This window comes from Wyeomyia smithii, chromosome 3, assembly GCF_029784165.1.
Source record: "Wyeomyia smithii strain HCP4-BCI-WySm-NY-G18 chromosome 3, ASM2978416v1, whole genome shotgun sequence".
Taxonomy (NCBI): Eukaryota; Metazoa; Arthropoda; class Insecta; order Diptera; family Culicidae; genus Wyeomyia; species Wyeomyia smithii.
The window spans coordinates 222,894,025-222,911,319 of NC_073696.1; the positions used below are offsets into that span (position 1 = coordinate 222,894,025).

The following is a 17,295-nucleotide window of genomic DNA, read 5'->3' on the forward strand; positions in this document are numbered from 1 at the left end:
ACGGAGACGCCAAGAATACGATCGTTTCACATAAGCAATTTGTGCTGGCTCTAGTGGTGTTTTATGTAGTAGGTTTGGCCGCACGCTGAATCCCTTCGACATATTTTCAATAACGCCGATCGTCATTGCCATCGACGATCGAAAGGGATTTTTCAAGTTCGTGCCGAGAATGTTGGTCGTTTTTTTTATTGTTGTTGTTTTGTTGCTTTCACAGAAACAGTGCTGAAAAATTTACATTTCTCGTTGAGCGACGCTTTAATGCATGGGTTTTGGTACTTGAAATATTAGTGGCTACTCTTAGACTCTTTGAAATCTGTTACACAACCAGCGCGAACCAATGGTCTATTTTAAATCGCTACTGATTATGATTGGCAGTTCGTTGAGTACACGAAAAACAAACGTATATCAAATTGTTAGGAGTCATTCTAATTAACAATTGTTCGCATTTACAAATGATTTGAAGTAAGCTCGGCCAACATGTTTAATCCGCACAAAGTCCATTCCTAATAATCACATTTTTTCCTAAACTCAGAATTTTTTCTATTAAGTTGGAAAATACAAATATGTTCGAACATTTCCGTGTTTGTTATTAATTAAAAAGGTAAAAAAAATATACAACAGAACATGAAAAAGCTTTGAATGTTTACTCATTTACCAATTATAGTTGAATAACAAGTCAAGTTGAACTCAATATTACCAAATAAAAATTTCCTTCTTATTTTGAACAATAAATTGACATGGCTTTATTCAAATTTGGTGTTTTTGTTGCAATCTTTTAAAGCGCATCAACATGAACCACGTTAAAGATTACTGCAACGCTATAATTTACACAATTTTGCGTTATGTGCAAAACATCCAATTTTGAAGTTTTTGCACTTGTTCAACTTGCCTCTCTATGAAGTTTTATTGTCATGTATGCACATCACTAAATTAAAAACTTCTCTTCAAAACTTTCCAATTAGATTTATTACGCATCTGTATAAAAACATTCTGCCAAAGGGAAAATGAGTTATGAGTTAGCGAAATTTTAAGTTTGACGGTTTGACGGAATTTTTGACAACCAAAAGCAGATTAGACAGACATAACTGAACTGTACTTACAAACAAAATAGGCTTATGTTTTCGAATGCCGTTCTAGGAGCGAATGGAATCGAGAATAGAATTTCAAACATAAGACGTGAGCAAGCAAGTAAAATGCATCTCACAGCGATTATCACTACACAGATTGTAGCTTTTAGAACATTGAAATGTTTACTCAGGATGTCATGTCTGTTGAATGTTGCGTTTAGCACACATGCAAAATTTTGATAATGAAAAATCACATCGATGATCACAAATTACGGATCATGAATTTGCCTTAGCTGTAATGCGATTTTTTATCAAGTATATAATCATTCTTTTTTCAAAGAAAAAAACTTGTGAACAAACTGGAAATATTGGTATTTATTGTAAAGTTAATTAAGGCTATTAATTAAATTAAATCGTTTGTGCTTGGAACACTAAAAATTAGCAGAGGGTGGTATCCAAGACAAAACCGTAATTGACGTGGGACTACGAAAATTATTTATAATCAAACTATATATTTTCTAATATTAGGTGATCCTATTTATGTTCACCACAACTCGATAATACTGTGTAGAAACGGGACTACATACAAAATTAGTCCGATTTCAATCGAAAGTTAAGCGTGTTTTACTGAAAAAGCTGAATTAGTAAAATCATTACACTCATTGAAAATGTTGGAACATCTTAATAATGAAGGGTTATTTCGACTGCACTGCAGCATTTTGAACTTCACTCTCATGTCTGCTACCAGTCAAACAGTGTCGTACCGTGACCGGGTGACACCCGGGGTGGAAAATTTGGGTGTCACCCCACCAGATTGTAGTAAAATCATCTTGTTATCAAAAATTGTGAGAGTTAGCACGTTCGTTTTCATTTGCACTAAATCCACCCATTTTTTAAAAAGTGAAATAAGTATGTGACTAAAAAGAGTAGCGATAAAGTTCCGTTTCTTGGTAACTATAGGTAACAGAAACATAGCCGACTTCCGGAGGTCGTGCCTTGAGGCAAAGTCTAAGTTGCATGTTTTCCTCGGTCAAAAAAAGAAACTTTGACCGCCTTCAGGCTCCACAGGCCGAAATCAAAGCTGAAATTAAACTTTTAAACCCTACGTCTAACCGAAATTTGAAGGTAGAATTTTTCCCATACGTTTTATTGACATCCTAATGAAAAATAATGCAGAACCCTTGTATTGAACAAATTAAGATCACAGGTTCGGGGGGAACCCTTACACAATTACACAAGAAGATTCATTCAGATGGAATTTTGTATGTATTAGCCCGAAAATCAATTGTTTTCAATGTAACTTCAACTAACTTATCGTGATTTTTTTTACAATTCTTCAATGCTCTATAATGATGGCTGCTATAACGAAACAGATCATTTCTTCGAGGAATGCTTACTTTTATCTCAAATATTTCTTTGGTTATTGACGATTGTTATCAAAATAACACCGGCAAAAGCGACAAAAGCGAAAAAATGCTGCTCCAGAATAATTATAGCTTTTCAAGAAGCATTTCTGTGAATTTTGGTGCTCCGAGCCATTACCAAAACGCGTCAAATTACGTGAGAGTTTCGCATAGTAATTGCACGCCGGGAGCCGTCGCTCCAACGTTATGCTTCCGAAAAAACCTCTCTGAAAAAATGTTGGTGGCTGGGGGCACCCAAATTCACAAGAACGGCTAAAAACGAGAGCCACACCTATGTTGACCAGTGTGATGCTATTTTATACTTATTACTTTTTACTCAAAAAAATTGATTTTGGAGGCGTAGTGCCTTCAGCAAAGTTGCTTCATTAATTCTTCGCCCTTTTATAGAAGTTGAAATTTTGTGATTAGTCCACCTAAAAGTAAAAAACGAATTTTCATTTTCGAATGGTTCATTCAGGCCGATGAGCTTACTTAATCCAATTACTAAATTTGTTTTTCACGCGCTCCAGTTCATTGGGTTCAGCTCTGAGAAGCTTGTCCTCAATCATTTTTATCCGAATTTAAATCCGAATGCGCTGGTGAAACAAGTCTTTGTGAAATAAAACTTAATCATATTTGGCATCATTTGACTACAAAATGAATAACTTTTTAGTTTTGCCGGTGTTGCACGAAATCCACGATATCCCGTGGCAGGCGCAGTTATTGATCTATTAATATTCGGGTCATTGAATGATGCACAGTGAGAAAGAATTACCACTCCCAGTCGTTCTTTCAGTTGATTCATTGTGCATTTGAGTGGCTCGGACCCATTACGGAGTAGTAACCATTGATATGTGCAGTCAGAACTAAGCTTAGCTAAGCTAAAATCCGAATGCGCTGGTGAACCGTCTTTTTTTTTTTTATTCTCGCTTATTTTCCGTCGGTCTATTTCCGCCACTGTTGTGGCCAATCACCGACGCCCAGGGAGGCGACTCCACACCCAGGACCCTAACTCACGACCCGTTTATTAACGGACCGGCGCCAACGGCTTTACTTCCTCATGCGATGGAAGGCGTGATCCCAGAGATTTTTCGCCTCAGAAAATCTCCCGGTGTCGGCTAGGATTGAATCTAGACCAGTTGGGTTGGTTGTGAATGGATCACGCCACCTCACAACCATCAACACCTATGTCGGCGGTGGGATTCGAACCCAGGCGTCGAGCGTGGTTGGCGGAAGCGTTACCAACCACACTAGGCCCCCGCTCTGGTGAACCGTCTTATTGAAACAAATAGTGGTAAACTCCGAAGAATTTCGAAGACTCGAGGCAACAATTTTCTCTAGAGCTTCCGTTCATCGATGATAACCATTGGCAAACTACCCTCAAACCATCACTGAAGTGGCACTCTGAAGTCGAGAAACGCTCCTTTGGGATTCAGCAATATTGTCTCTTGCTACTGTCTACAATCGATCGTTTTATGCATCAAGTGACAAATAGTTTCTCATGAGAAAAAAATTAACTCGTGATCAGTGTGCAGTTTTCGCTTTATCGAGTTTCTTTCTCTAACAGGACACGGAAGCGCTGTGAACTTCACGCTTTTTTTGGCCTTACAAACATAATTACGCATATGCTTCTGATAAATTTTCTGAATCATAATGCGTAAAATTACAAAGAGATAAGTAGGGGAAGGGGTGATAAAATGGACACCCTAAGCGATTTCCCAATTTCCTCCACAGTTTAACACTACAGCTATGAGTCGATAGTGCACGTCAACTGAGCCACTAATGGTTGATACAAAAAATAAGAAGAAGTACTCAAATAGTATTTTTCGTAGTTTTCATGAGCCATTTTGAAAGCAGTTTTTTGGAGGTAAAATGGACACGTGTGGGTAAAATGAACATAGGGGGTGGTAATATGAACACCTTGGGCGTGAACATTAATTATCCCTTTACAGATAGTAAAATGATGTTCCATAGCACGTGGTACACTTATGCATTCACCAACAGTTCAATTTTCACCGTTTGTCGTAGAATTAATAACAATATATGACCTTATCCGCAAAAAACTGAGAAATGGCGGAAGCTTTTTTTACGGACACTCCGCATTCAACGGTACGATCAGCCGCGGTCATCTGTTCATCGGTCCTAGTTTACCTTTGCGTTTTTCTGATATAAACACGAAGCATCTAGATTTTTTAACGGCAATTAACGCAATTTTTTCACCATCACCTTGGGCTGTCCATTTTACCCGCACACACATATTTTTGAAAATACTTAAATATATCGAGAAAATCATTTAAACAATTACTAACCTTTGATGATTTTTGCTGGTTAGTAGTCTGAGTACAGATATTTGCAGAAAAATCGTTATAAAATACTGTTTCACACAAGAAAAAACCTTATTTTTTGAATGCCAAAAATAACATCACCACCACGAAAGTACACGTGTTTTTTGTTTTTGTTTATTATTTTGACTGTTTAACTGTTTCATGTCGCATACTTTGTCTCAAATAGCTTCTAGTACCTCTTAGATAAGGTGCCAAAGAAGTTTGTACTATTTTTCAACGTAATAGTCGAGATTTGAACGGGTGTCCATTTTACCACCCCTGTTCATTTTATCCACAATTCCCCTATTAAGTCGGAAGAACTTTTCCGGGAACTTTAATTGTTTTGTTATTTTGTAGTATTCCGAGGAACTTTTCCGATCGAACGAAATATTAAATATGTTCTCAGAACGTAGTGCAAGACCGTTTTAATCGGAGCATTATCTGTTTCGACTTTATCGTATCTCGCCACAAAAATCTCGTTTATTATATATGTATCGTATACAAACTCGTATGAAAATTCCCAGTGTTTGCTCAATCTGTTTGAAAAATTAGAAAAAAACACAGACATATTTGCGTCTCACGAAAACGGGGAGAGGTCCAGAGGGGTGGCACCTTTACCAAAACTTAGAGCAACTATTCCTCTTGAATAAAACTCCAAGTTTTCCTAAATCGGCCGATCCAGTGCTGAGAACGAGCATTTTCAAAAAACAAGTTCCGTCCCGGGTCTTTACGGGTTAATGTTAGTCTACAGGGTGCGCCATAATTATTGCAACAAGAAACAGAGGGCCATTAACCATGTTTTTGGCAAGTAAGAAAAAACTTTTGAAATAGGAATGTATTATCTTGTGAAAACAATTTGAAAAAACAACAACCCATTCAATGTGTTCTCCTTTAGCTCTGATGACAGCTCGGAGACGCTTAGGATAAAACTCGACGGCGGACCGAACGTCATTTTGAGGAATTACCTTCCAGCAAATTGAGCAAAGACTTCTTCAACTCGGCCAAACTTGTGTGTTTTCGTCAGCAGGCCTTTGCTTTTAACAGTCCAACACGTTGAGATCTTGCGAATTTGGAAGCTTGAACGGTCTTCTTCGTGTGAACCGGGACACCGTCTTGCATAAAGTTCCAGTTTTGATTGTTATTCGTTTTCTGGGTCCAACATATATCGATCCGCAAACCGACTTTGCGTTTTTGTTGCAAAAATTATGGCGCACCCTGTAAGAGTTCTCGACTGTTGGAGTTTATTTTTAATTATATCTCACATTTCATTTGGCTTTTCTCAATCGGTCTCCATCCAAAACGTTATTTCTCAGTACCCAAATAGATTTTTTATGGTTTCCGGTTATTACAGCTTCGATAATTTTTTATACCTGTGTATAGTTAATACTCTGTGCTGCATGTGGCATTCTAGTACTTTCATTCAATACTAATGACGACTTTATGAAATTTCTACCTATCGACGTCCATTAATTACGTATCGCAAAAAAAAAACATTCTTTATATATTTTCTTTGTATGTAACAAAACGTTATGATACCACCTACCATCCTTTGTAAATTACATACCACTAGAAACAAAAGATTACAGCTATTAAACCATTCCTATGAATTTTGGTGCCCCTAGCCACTACCAAAGCTCGTTAACTTACGTGAGAGTGTCGTATAGAAATTGCTCACCAGGTTCGTCACCTTACGTTATGTTTACGAGGAAACTCATTGAGGTCTCTTAAAAAACTTTGAAAACTTTGACTTCAGTTGCATTTTCCACGAACCAACTCACTTTCATCCCGGTGGTTCTTCATTAGTTGATTTGCTGATTACCAACGACTGTGATTTGATTCTCAATTAAGTTTCTGCACCTGGTTTTTCGATGCACGATATACTTTTTTCATTAATTGATTTTTCTCGTGAAATTTGAGTAGATCCCAATTTTTTTCGAAACTATGGACGCATTAATTCTGATCTTCTACAAAATAATGTAAACTCGTTGGATTGAAGCTTACTATACAGCATTAACGATTTCGATCTTACAATTGTCATGCACGAAACGTTAACCTTTTCACATTAATAATAATCGAATGCAAAGGATTCTGGGGATTTTGTCATCCAGTGCATTTTCGTTTTCATATTTTAATATTTCAGCCAAACCATATTTAAGTTTTGTGAAGAACTTATCGAAATTAAGAAGTTTTAACAGGGTTCCGAATATTTTGGAAGCCCCTATTTTAATTGTTTGTCTGTTTTCTCTATTTGTAGTTTACCATTTCTTTAAATTTCTAATTAAACATTTCCGATTTTTTTTTTCAAATGAGACTTTTTTGATTATAGCGCTTTGATATAGTTTAAGTTTATTATTTTCTGGTAATGAAACTTTCGCTTTTCTTCCTAAACATATTTTTCTCAGCTTAGAGACAGATCATTTAATGATTCTGATTATGATGATATTATTATATACATTAATATGAGTTCAAGCGCCTTTCTAGCATTTTGATATAATTTTATTTCTAATGCCGGTAATGTTTTTGTTTCATTTCTACATTTCTTTAATCTCAATAATTTTTTTTCTGAATGTATGCAATTGTTCGACAAATCTACACATGTCGGAGATATTTCATTTGATAATTTAGCTTTCTGTTCCTTAATTTATTCACGATTTTATCCATGAAACGTCAATTTATTTAAAAACATACTTAAAAATTCAAATCATGACGAAAATATGCAGCTCTCATTTTTGTCTAACAGCCTTTTGTATTCGTACGAAATGACAACCTTTTTTAGCTCGAGTGCCAATCCAAAAGAATGTGGCCCTCTCAAAAATGTAGAAGAGCATTTTATTCTAATCCGCAACTCAAATAATGCGGAAAAAACTTGTACATGCCTGATAATGAATGTCATGCCGTTTTTTCCTTCCTCTCTTGTTTTTCATCCGCAAAATGTAAATGAAGCATTGTAAGCCAAACGACACACGTGACGAACTGAGAAACATGTGTAGGCCTAGTCGATCAGTAAGGCTCGAATGGGTAGCAAGATAGGAGGAGTAGTGTTGAAGGAAATTAAACTGACTCTCCCTCTTCTCTGCTGCACTGCTGCTGCTGCTGTGCTGCAGTCAGCCCACTATTGAAAATCACGTCTGTTGGTACCCACTTGAGTTGATAGCCCAAACTTACACCATCCAACCAGAACGATGCTGCCCTTCAAATAGTCGTTTTTTCCTGTTGTAGGTTTTTTTGTTGTTACTGCCAATTTTCTCTACTACCTATCCATCCAGGCTTTCCATTTCATTCAGTTCCCTCGCCCCGTCACCACAACCGTTTGATATGTGTGTGGCATATACATTACTATGCTGGTTGTGTTCCACTGCACATAGCCAGACGGTGATTATGCTCCAGGTTGGTCTTAGTCGAGAGACTTGAGGGGGTTGGCACCGAGCCACATGCTTCGGCGTGAATAGTGTTTGTGCGAATCTGCTGGCGAGAGCACAGCATAATTTTCATGGTCAAAGTAATTTAAAATAATACGTCCTATGTACCGAACCTCCAACCAAAGGCATGAAGGCAACCATTCGAGCGACATTGTACATGGACCGAGAACAGCGTGACGACGATCTCTTTTAGGCCAGCGGAGGTCAGTAAATATATGTTTTTTTGCTGGTGCTAAATTTTAGTACGGATGTAACCCATTGAAGGTTCCCTATGGCATACTCAACGCATGATGCGGGTGAACGGTGTCACTTCCGGTGTTTGAAGGATACGCTCTCCCTCTCTTAAAAAATAGTGCCAAACTCAATCAGGTTAACACCGTCTGTAACAAAAATTTCATTTTCACGTAAAACAATAGTTTTTTTTTATCTGATTAACGAAAAATGCTGCAAATAAAGACAATTTGGCAGGTAGTCCGTGTGTAAATAATTAAAGGTAAGTAAAACTTTTTTTAACTGCAAAGTTTCATAAAAACGACCATTTGGTATTGATATTTTTTACATTATGGTCATTTTAAAAGTTTGTGAGTATGTGACTGTTAAAATGCAAAATTTAATGTAATTGTACAGGATGTTGATGGCAATAAACAGAAGAAAAAATCCCGACTTTGAGTTGCTACATATTTGTAATAGATATAAAGTCTTTATGTCATTTTCTCAACACACTCTGACTGGTAACGTTTTTATTTTATTGGCCCAAATGAAACTAAATGATGAAGTCCGCTCTAACGGAATGCTGGAATGGGTCCTTCGAGTTGTTAATCGCTTCAGATTAGTGCAGCTCTACAATTCTCTACAACGCTGGTGATCAGAACAGGTTCGCGACCTTTCAGCCGCATTCCTTTGTGGTACGTGAAATTAATCATTCGAAAACTCTGCAGTCAACACTCACTGTATATAACCCGAAAAAGAGAAATGTATAATGTTATAACTACACTCTTATTGTACCATATAAAGTTTTATAGCAAGATTGAAAAATCTTCGAACAACAGAAAACATTCTACTGCGGCCTACAGCGAGAATGAAAGTGTTCTTTGTCGTCGGAAGGTTAACCACAGAAGCATCTCTCACAACGTGGAAGAATCTTGTTCTTGTTGCTCTAAATCTGCAGTTTCTATCAATGCGGCACACCGCGAATAAATGCAGCGCAACACGAGGTGCATTTACCCTATTGAGCGTTCCATTTTTTTCTCTTTTTTTCTTCACTACGCGAGTGCGGAAGGCAAACGATTAAAGATCAACAACCACTGACTGTTAGACTCCAGTGAAAGGAACTTGTTCGAAAAGGATTATGGACCTGCGATAGAGTGAGGTATAAGAAACCATTAAGCTGAAAGAGGTTGCGGGACACTACAGCCAACTGCTGACTAAGTTGTTTGCTGCCGATATATGTAAGCAATTTCGCCGCATTTGTGTGCACTTTGCGAGCCGGCTCACATTTGTTTTTTAGTTTTCAAATGTGGAAAAGACAAAACAACATTTGATCGGTATCACTATTTTTTACAGGATTATTGTTCGAACCATTCATTTGATATAAATATTACTAAAACCACATAAAATTAAACCTGTTGGTAAGGTCACAAGGAAGCGAACTTCCACAGACCACATTATAGGTGCTACAACGCTTCACAGCCATTTATCCTGAAACATATCTTGGCTGGCTGCTACGCTCGCGAGACTTTGCACCGTACCCGCAGAATCAGGCATCTTTTGCGAAACAAACCAGACACAACACAAGGTAGAACCGGCGGCGCACACTCCTGTGAACTACATCGTGCCTTTTTGCTCCCTCCCCCCGCGACCAACCAGACAGCGCTTCGGCGCTCCGAAAGGAAGCTGCGGCACACACGCCGACTGCTCGCAGTGGCGGTAATCTTTGCTCAGTTTATTCTGATGAAAACCAAAGAAAAGATAAATAAAAACCCAGACTTGATTCTGGCCGAGTCCTGTCGGTGTACATATATAATATATACTTTCGACCATTATTTTTATGGTCGAATAAGCGAAGGTCCGAAGGGCCTTTGCCTGCGAGGCGAGCGAGATCGAATGGTCGATCGACTTGTCTGCAGCCGGCATCCACTGGCTGCTGCCGGTGTTGGTATGCGTGACCGTGTAAGGTTCAATAGTATTATTTATCTTTCCGTTTATCGTCTCGGCTGCGATCGGGAAAGGCTGGCGTTGGGCCAAGCTGCGGCTGATTTACTTGCTTCTAGGGACGAGTATTCGATTTCAAAACTGGACCGTCGTCGGACCACGTGGTTTTTGTGCTTCATTTTACTGGAACTTTTCGCTTTCACACATTCGGGACCCACGAGACAACTAATATTTTTACGTTTCTTTTCGATTTCAGAACGTTAAATCTACATTTATTGGATATCAGGACGTGGGTAGCAGCTAACAAATGCTGGATTGGTAAGCAAGTGATTTTTTTTGTCATTGGTAATGAGCGACATTTTTTTTATTTCAACTAGAATCGAAAACCTTAACTTCAAATTAAATCAAGTTAAGTAAAGAACATCTCAAATAGGAAAAACTTATCGCGAAATTCGATAACCGATACAAGAAATAAACAATTATCTGGAAGCTTAGAGCGAATTACGACACAATCAAAAAATGGGAAATAAGATTTGCATAATTTATAATACCTAAATTTAGAAATCGTAATCCAAATCTAAAATATAATTGATTTCGGAAAACTGAATAAAATATAGTTCTGATTGAGTACAATGTAAAATAGATTTTAGCAAACTAAAATGTCCCAAATTTAAGCTTTAAACCCGAAATTGACAATCCTAGTCACGAATGTCGATGCCAGAGAATAAAAATAAGACAATTTTCAATGTAAAATAAAAACTTTTTGAATTTATAAAGCAAATAACGAAAAGCGAAAAGAAAACAAGGAGGGAAACAAAAGTAAAAAGCAAGTGTCAGTAGAAATTCGACAGTTTCACAGTCTTTCCAATAATAATATTCGTTCATTTTCCCGATTTTTTTAACTTTTGCGAGGTTGCAGTGAAGAGAAGTCCAACAGTTCAACTGAAATCAGGGCCTGGCAAAATTACTTTCAGCTAAAAATAGTCAGGTGATAGTAACGCTGTTACCCTTTGCTTTTAGTTGAAAGTCATTTGTTCAATTTTCGAGCAATTTGTAAGTCACATGAAATCTATTCGAATGCTCTTGCATTGATTTTAACATCTGAATGGCTGTAAAAAAAGAAATAAATAGAAAACGAAGATAAACAGAGTCACTATTGCACAACGATGTTCGCTTGAAAATGACTCGAGGTGCTGATTGAGAAAAATATATATACACCGTGAAAAAATTTTTTTTTTGAGAAAATATAGGATAAGGAGCGACCTTAGCAGTGGCGCCTATTTTAATCAGTCGAAGAAAACAGCCCCTCAACTCCTGAGTTTTGATCAATATCGATAAAAAAAGCCTTTGATATTATTCAAATTGCCAAACCCCTGGCAAAAAGTTTTTGGACGTAACCGAAGTTACAAAGGTTAGGCCGAACCAACTGCGAGTTGTCGTGAATAGCTTGAAGCAAGCAAACGCGATTTCTGGCTCTTCTCGGGAGACTATCGCGTGTACATTCCTGCCAAGGATGTAGAGGTGTCGACGGTGTGGTTATCGAGGGGAATCTTCCTGTCGATGACATTTTGCATCATGGAGTGGGCTGTTTCAAGAACTCCGTGATGCAAAGTGTAAAGATACTGGATTGTAAGTAGTTGCATTCAGTATCCATCGAAGAGGAGAAGAAGAAATTCTGCACCTCGGATTCCTTTCGGGTGACCTTTGCTGGATCTTCATTGCCGAACTACATCCTTCTAGACAGGGTTCGTCTGTCTGGAAGCCTTTTTATACCGCGGGTCATGTACTGCAAGAACTGCGAGCAGTTGGGTCATACAGTCACCTATTGCTGCAACAAGGCACGTTGCTGTAAGTGCGGAAACAATCATGCTGAGACCGTCTGCGACGAGGACACTGAAAAGTATCTTTATTGCGGGGGCCCTTCGGCATGATCTTTCGGCATGTCCCGCGTACAACCAGCGCGAGGAGAAAATAAAGCGCTCCCTCAAGGAACGATCAAAGCGCACTTTCGCAGATATGATAAAGAGAGCTGAGCCAACCTCGACAGGAAACATTTTTTCCTCTTTGCCCACCGATGAGGGTACATCTGACGATCCCGTCGAAGGGTGTTGTTATGCCCTGCTAGAAGGATATAGGAAGAGGAAAATGAATAACTGTCCTAATCTTTCTTGTAAAGGTCGTGAGATAACCCCTAGCGGAATGATCAATAAAACAACACATAAGAGAAGCGGTAAGAAAGAACCGAAGCAGGTATCCTCCGGTTTCAACTTCAATTCAAACCAGGAGTACCCACAGCTTCCTGGGTCAGAAAAAAAACCCTTGTGCACCCATTTTCCGACCAGAGAATGAAGAAGAAACAGGGTTTATAAAGTTCTCTGCTATTGTGGACTGGATATTTAAAGCATTCAATATATCAAATCCTCTCCAAAATATTCTTCTTGCCCTCCTCCCTACAGTGAAAACCTTTTTGAAGCAACTTGGCCCCTCATTTAAGCTATCACATCTTTCGATGACAAATACGTCAAAGCGACGGAATTTTATCACTGTATTACAGTGGAATTGCAAAAGTACCATCCCCAAATTCGATCTATTTCCACATTTGATAAGCACATACAATTGTGATGCGTTTGCGCTCTGTGAGACTTTTCTTGCTTCAAATGACCATCTCAACTTCCACGATTTTAACATTATTCGTCGAGACCGAAACTCACACGGTGAAGGGGTGTTTCTAGGGATCAAAAAGTGCTATTCCTTTTTCAGAATCGACCCCCCCCCTCGATCTCGAATATTGAAGTTTCTGCCATTCAAACGAATATGAATGGAAAAGACTTTTGCCTTGCTTCGATATAAATTTCTCCATCCGTGCAGATTGAACAGAGACAACATTCTGATATAGCAGAATTGCTTCCCGCACCTTTTTTGATAATGGGAGATTTTAACTCTCCCTGTTCGCAATGGGGGTCGCTGCACGACGACAGCCGAATTTCTTTAATCTGTACCTTAATCGACGACTTCAATATGACACTTTTGAATACTGGGGAAGCGACACGTGTACCTAATCCTCTAGCACGTGAAAGTGTGCTTGACATATCCCATTGCTCGACATCACTAGCGTTAGATTGCCGATGGAAAGTAATCAATCCCCACGGTAGTGATCACCTACCAATCGCTATCTCATTTGCTAATGGTTCAACTCCCCCGGACCCAATCGACATTTCATACGACCTTACTCGTAATATTGATTAGAAGTCTTATCAGACGATTATAGCGGAATCCATCGAGTCTCACGAGGAACTGCCTCCGGAGGAAGAATACGCGTTCATTTTTGACTTGATCATCGACGCCGCGACTCAAGCTCAGACGAAAGTGATACCCGGAGTAACGATTAGACGGCGCCCTCCCTCCAAGTGGTGGGACAAAGAGTGCTCAGACCTGTACGCACGTAGGTCCTTGATGTATTTGGCCTTTCGAGAACAAGGCACTATCGATTTGCTTCGAAAGTACGATGTACTGAATAGACAGATGAAGAGCTTGATAAAAGCAAAAAAACGCGGATCCTGGCGGTGGTTTGTAAACGCGTTGTCGAAGAAAATAGCGATGAGCACTCTTTGGAATACCGCAAGACGCATGCGGAATCGTAACGTTCCGAATGAGTACGAGGAATATTCAGATCGCTGGATATTCGATTTGGCTAAAAAGGTCTGTCCGGATTCTGTATCGGAATAGAAAATTTTTCGCGACGCGTTATTAGTAATTACGGAAGAGCCTCCATTTTCGATGTTACAAAACCTGCCTCTGACCACTTATGAGCCGATTTCTATGCTTTCTTGCCTCCGAAAATTAATGGAGAAAATGACCCTCTTACGGTTAGACAAATGGGTCGAAACAAATGGTTTACTTTCAGATACTCAATTTGGCTTCCGCCGGGGCAAAGGGACAAACTATTGCCTAGCGTTGCTTTCTACTGAAATTCAACTCGCCTTTGCTCGAAAAGAGCAAATGGCTTCTGCATTCTTGGATATTAAGGAGGCTTTTGACTCTGTCTCTGTAGAAGTTTTAACCGAGAAACTTCATTCGCAGGGACTTTAACCAAATTTGAATAATTTTTTGCTCAATTTGTTGTCAGAAAAGCATATGTATTTCTCACATGGCGATTCGACAACTTCCCGAATTAGTTACATGGGTCTTTGCCAGGGCTTATGTTGAAGCCCTCTCTTATACAATTTTTACGTCAATGACATCGATGAATGTCTTGCACGCTAAGGCAACTTGCAGGCGATAGCGTTGTTTCCATTACTGGAAGTGAGGCTAACGATCTGCAAGGACCATTGCAATTAGACAATTTGTCTGAATGGGCTCTTAAGCTAGGTATCGAATTCTCTCCGGAGAAAACTGAACTCGTCGTTTTTTTTAGGAAGCATAACCCAGCTCAGCTGCAACTTCTACTAACGGGTGAAACGATCACTCAGGTTTTAGTCGCTAAATATCTCGGGGTCTGGTTCGACCCTAAATGCCCCTGGGCTTTAGGTATCTGACACGAAAAGGGCAACAGAGGATTAATTTTCTTCGTACGATTTCCGGAACTTGGTGGGGTGCTCACCAAGGAGACCTTCTAAGGTTAAACCAAACAACGCTATTGTCAGCTCTTGAATACTATTGTTTCTGCTTTCGATCCGCCGCGAACACGCACAATGTAATATTAGAAAGAATACAATATCGTTGTTTGCGTATTGCCTTGGGCTGCATGCAGTCGACCCATACGATGAGTCTTGAAGTGCTAGCGGGTATTCTTTCGTTGAAACATCGTTTTCGGAATCTCTCTTACAGGTTGCTAATTCGATGCACAGTTATGAACCCTTTAGTAATTGAAAATTTCGAGAGGTTGGTCGACCTTCAATCTCAATCCAGATTTATGACTCTATATTTTGACTATATTGCTCAAGATATTAACCCTTCTTCATACGTTCCTTTCAATGTCGCACTTTTAGATACTTTTGATAATGCTATACCATCATGAAAGAAGACATTACTGCTATCCCGGATTAATTGCGACCGCAAGAGATCCCTAAGAATTTTTCCAATAATCTTTTTCCAGTTGTGATAAAATGTTTTACACTGACGGATCTAATCTAGATAAGTCCACTGGCTTTGGTGTACGAACTCGATGCTCCTGCTTCTGTGTACGTCGCAGAACTTGCTGCTATTCAGTACTTCCTTGGGATCATCGAAACCCTACCCACTACTTTATCTTCACAGACAGTCTCAGTGCCATTGAGGCTCTGCGATCGATGAAGTCGGTAAAGCACTCCCCATATTTCCTGGGGAAAATACGGTGGTTTTTAAGTGCTTTAACAGATTACTGGGTTACCTCAGCGTAGGTCCCTTCTCATTGTTCCATTCCAGGCAATGAAAAGGCTGACGCTTTAGCTAAGATGGGTTCTATTGATGGCGATATTTATGAAAGACCATTTGCTTATAACGAATTTTATAGCATTTTGCGTCAAAGAACACTCAACAGTTGGCAATCATCATGGAACACAGATGAACTGGGACGGTGGCTACATTCCATTTTTCCTAAGATATCGACGAAAGCATGGTTCAAGGGGTTGGATGTGAGTCGGGATTTCATTTGCGTGATGTCAAGACTCATGTCCAATCACTACACGTTAAACACGCATCTCTTTCGTATAGGGCTTGTGGACAGTAATCACTGCGTTTGTGACGATGGCTACTATGACCAAACGTGAACCGAATTCTGTGGTGTTAGGTCGGAGCCATTCGTCCATTCGTCAGAATACCACTATGCTGGAGACACGAAAACGAAGAGCCAACATCTATGTTTGCGCAAACACTTCAGATCAAACTGCGCCACAAAACTACTACTGCTCTACCAGTTGAAAAACAAACAGATGTTGTAGTGTTAAAATAGTTTTAGGTAAAAATTGTACCTCCCCTTCCCTCACCTTTAATCCCCACTAACTCGTAGTCGGCTGCGAGAAATAAAAAAGTGCCTCCCTTTTTTTCCTGTTAACTAACTTAAGCAGGTATTAGACGAAGCAAACATTTGCTATTTTTGGTACGAATTTTATTTGCACAAAACAAAATCCGTACCAAAAATAGCAAATATTTGCTTCGTCTAATACCTGCTTTAGACATAATAAGAATTGTATTTGGTTCAGTAAAACATAAGATGTATCGTGCCTTGTCAAATAAACTATCTATCTAAACTATGAAAAAAATATTGAAATTGATGCATTTTTTAAAATTCCTCAGTTTATATACAATTCTCAACCTTACACAGAATTGGTTTCTATTCTGCTGTTAACAAAAAGGGATTTTCAGCAATTCTGAGCTAAACAAAGTATTTTTTCTGAAAATAAAAAAAAGATCTTAAGATGCATTTTAATAATTCTCAATTTACATCAGCATTTTTTGGGTTTATTTTGAAGGGGGTCTCCTCATCCGTCGAAAGTATGTTTTTTTTTTTTTAGGTGAAAATGTGCAAGTGACGATAAAATAATGAAAAGAAATAATGTTTTGCATTTATGTAAAGGGTAGTTTGTTATAATAAAAAATAATGTTTTGCATTTATGTAAAGGGTAGTTTGTTATTAAGAAAAAAAATAAAGGGTAGTTTGAACATGAAAAAAAAAAGTTTGATAAAAAACAACAAAACAAAAAGGCGGACCTATTAACAATTTTACGTGCTGCATTGACGTGATAATTTCTTTGTGTCGCTTTTTTTACCTCGAAAAACATGAACAAAAACTACCTCTTTTGAAAGCCTCCCTTAATTTATTTTTTGTAGCCGTTTCTTATGTTGAGAAGCATTTTTCTATGTGTGACTCGAAGGAAACGCGTTTACAGCAATTATTTGTTCTAAATTATTTGCCTTTTTCATATTTTTATAGCATATTTGAACAGCTTGGCTT

General features: G+C 38.6%; 1 long non-coding RNA gene across 1 annotated transcript in view; it reads left to right on the top strand.

Annotated features, from left to right (window-relative positions):
- Positions 1-17,295, top strand: part of LOC129730988 (uncharacterized) — a 38,822-nt gene that overhangs the window by 11,589 nt on the left and 9,938 nt on the right. The window contains exon 2 of the long non-coding RNA XR_008728945.1: positions 10,621-10,682. This is a non-coding gene — a long non-coding RNA (uncharacterized LOC129730988). The remainder of the gene's footprint in view (positions 1-10,620; positions 10,683-17,295) is intronic.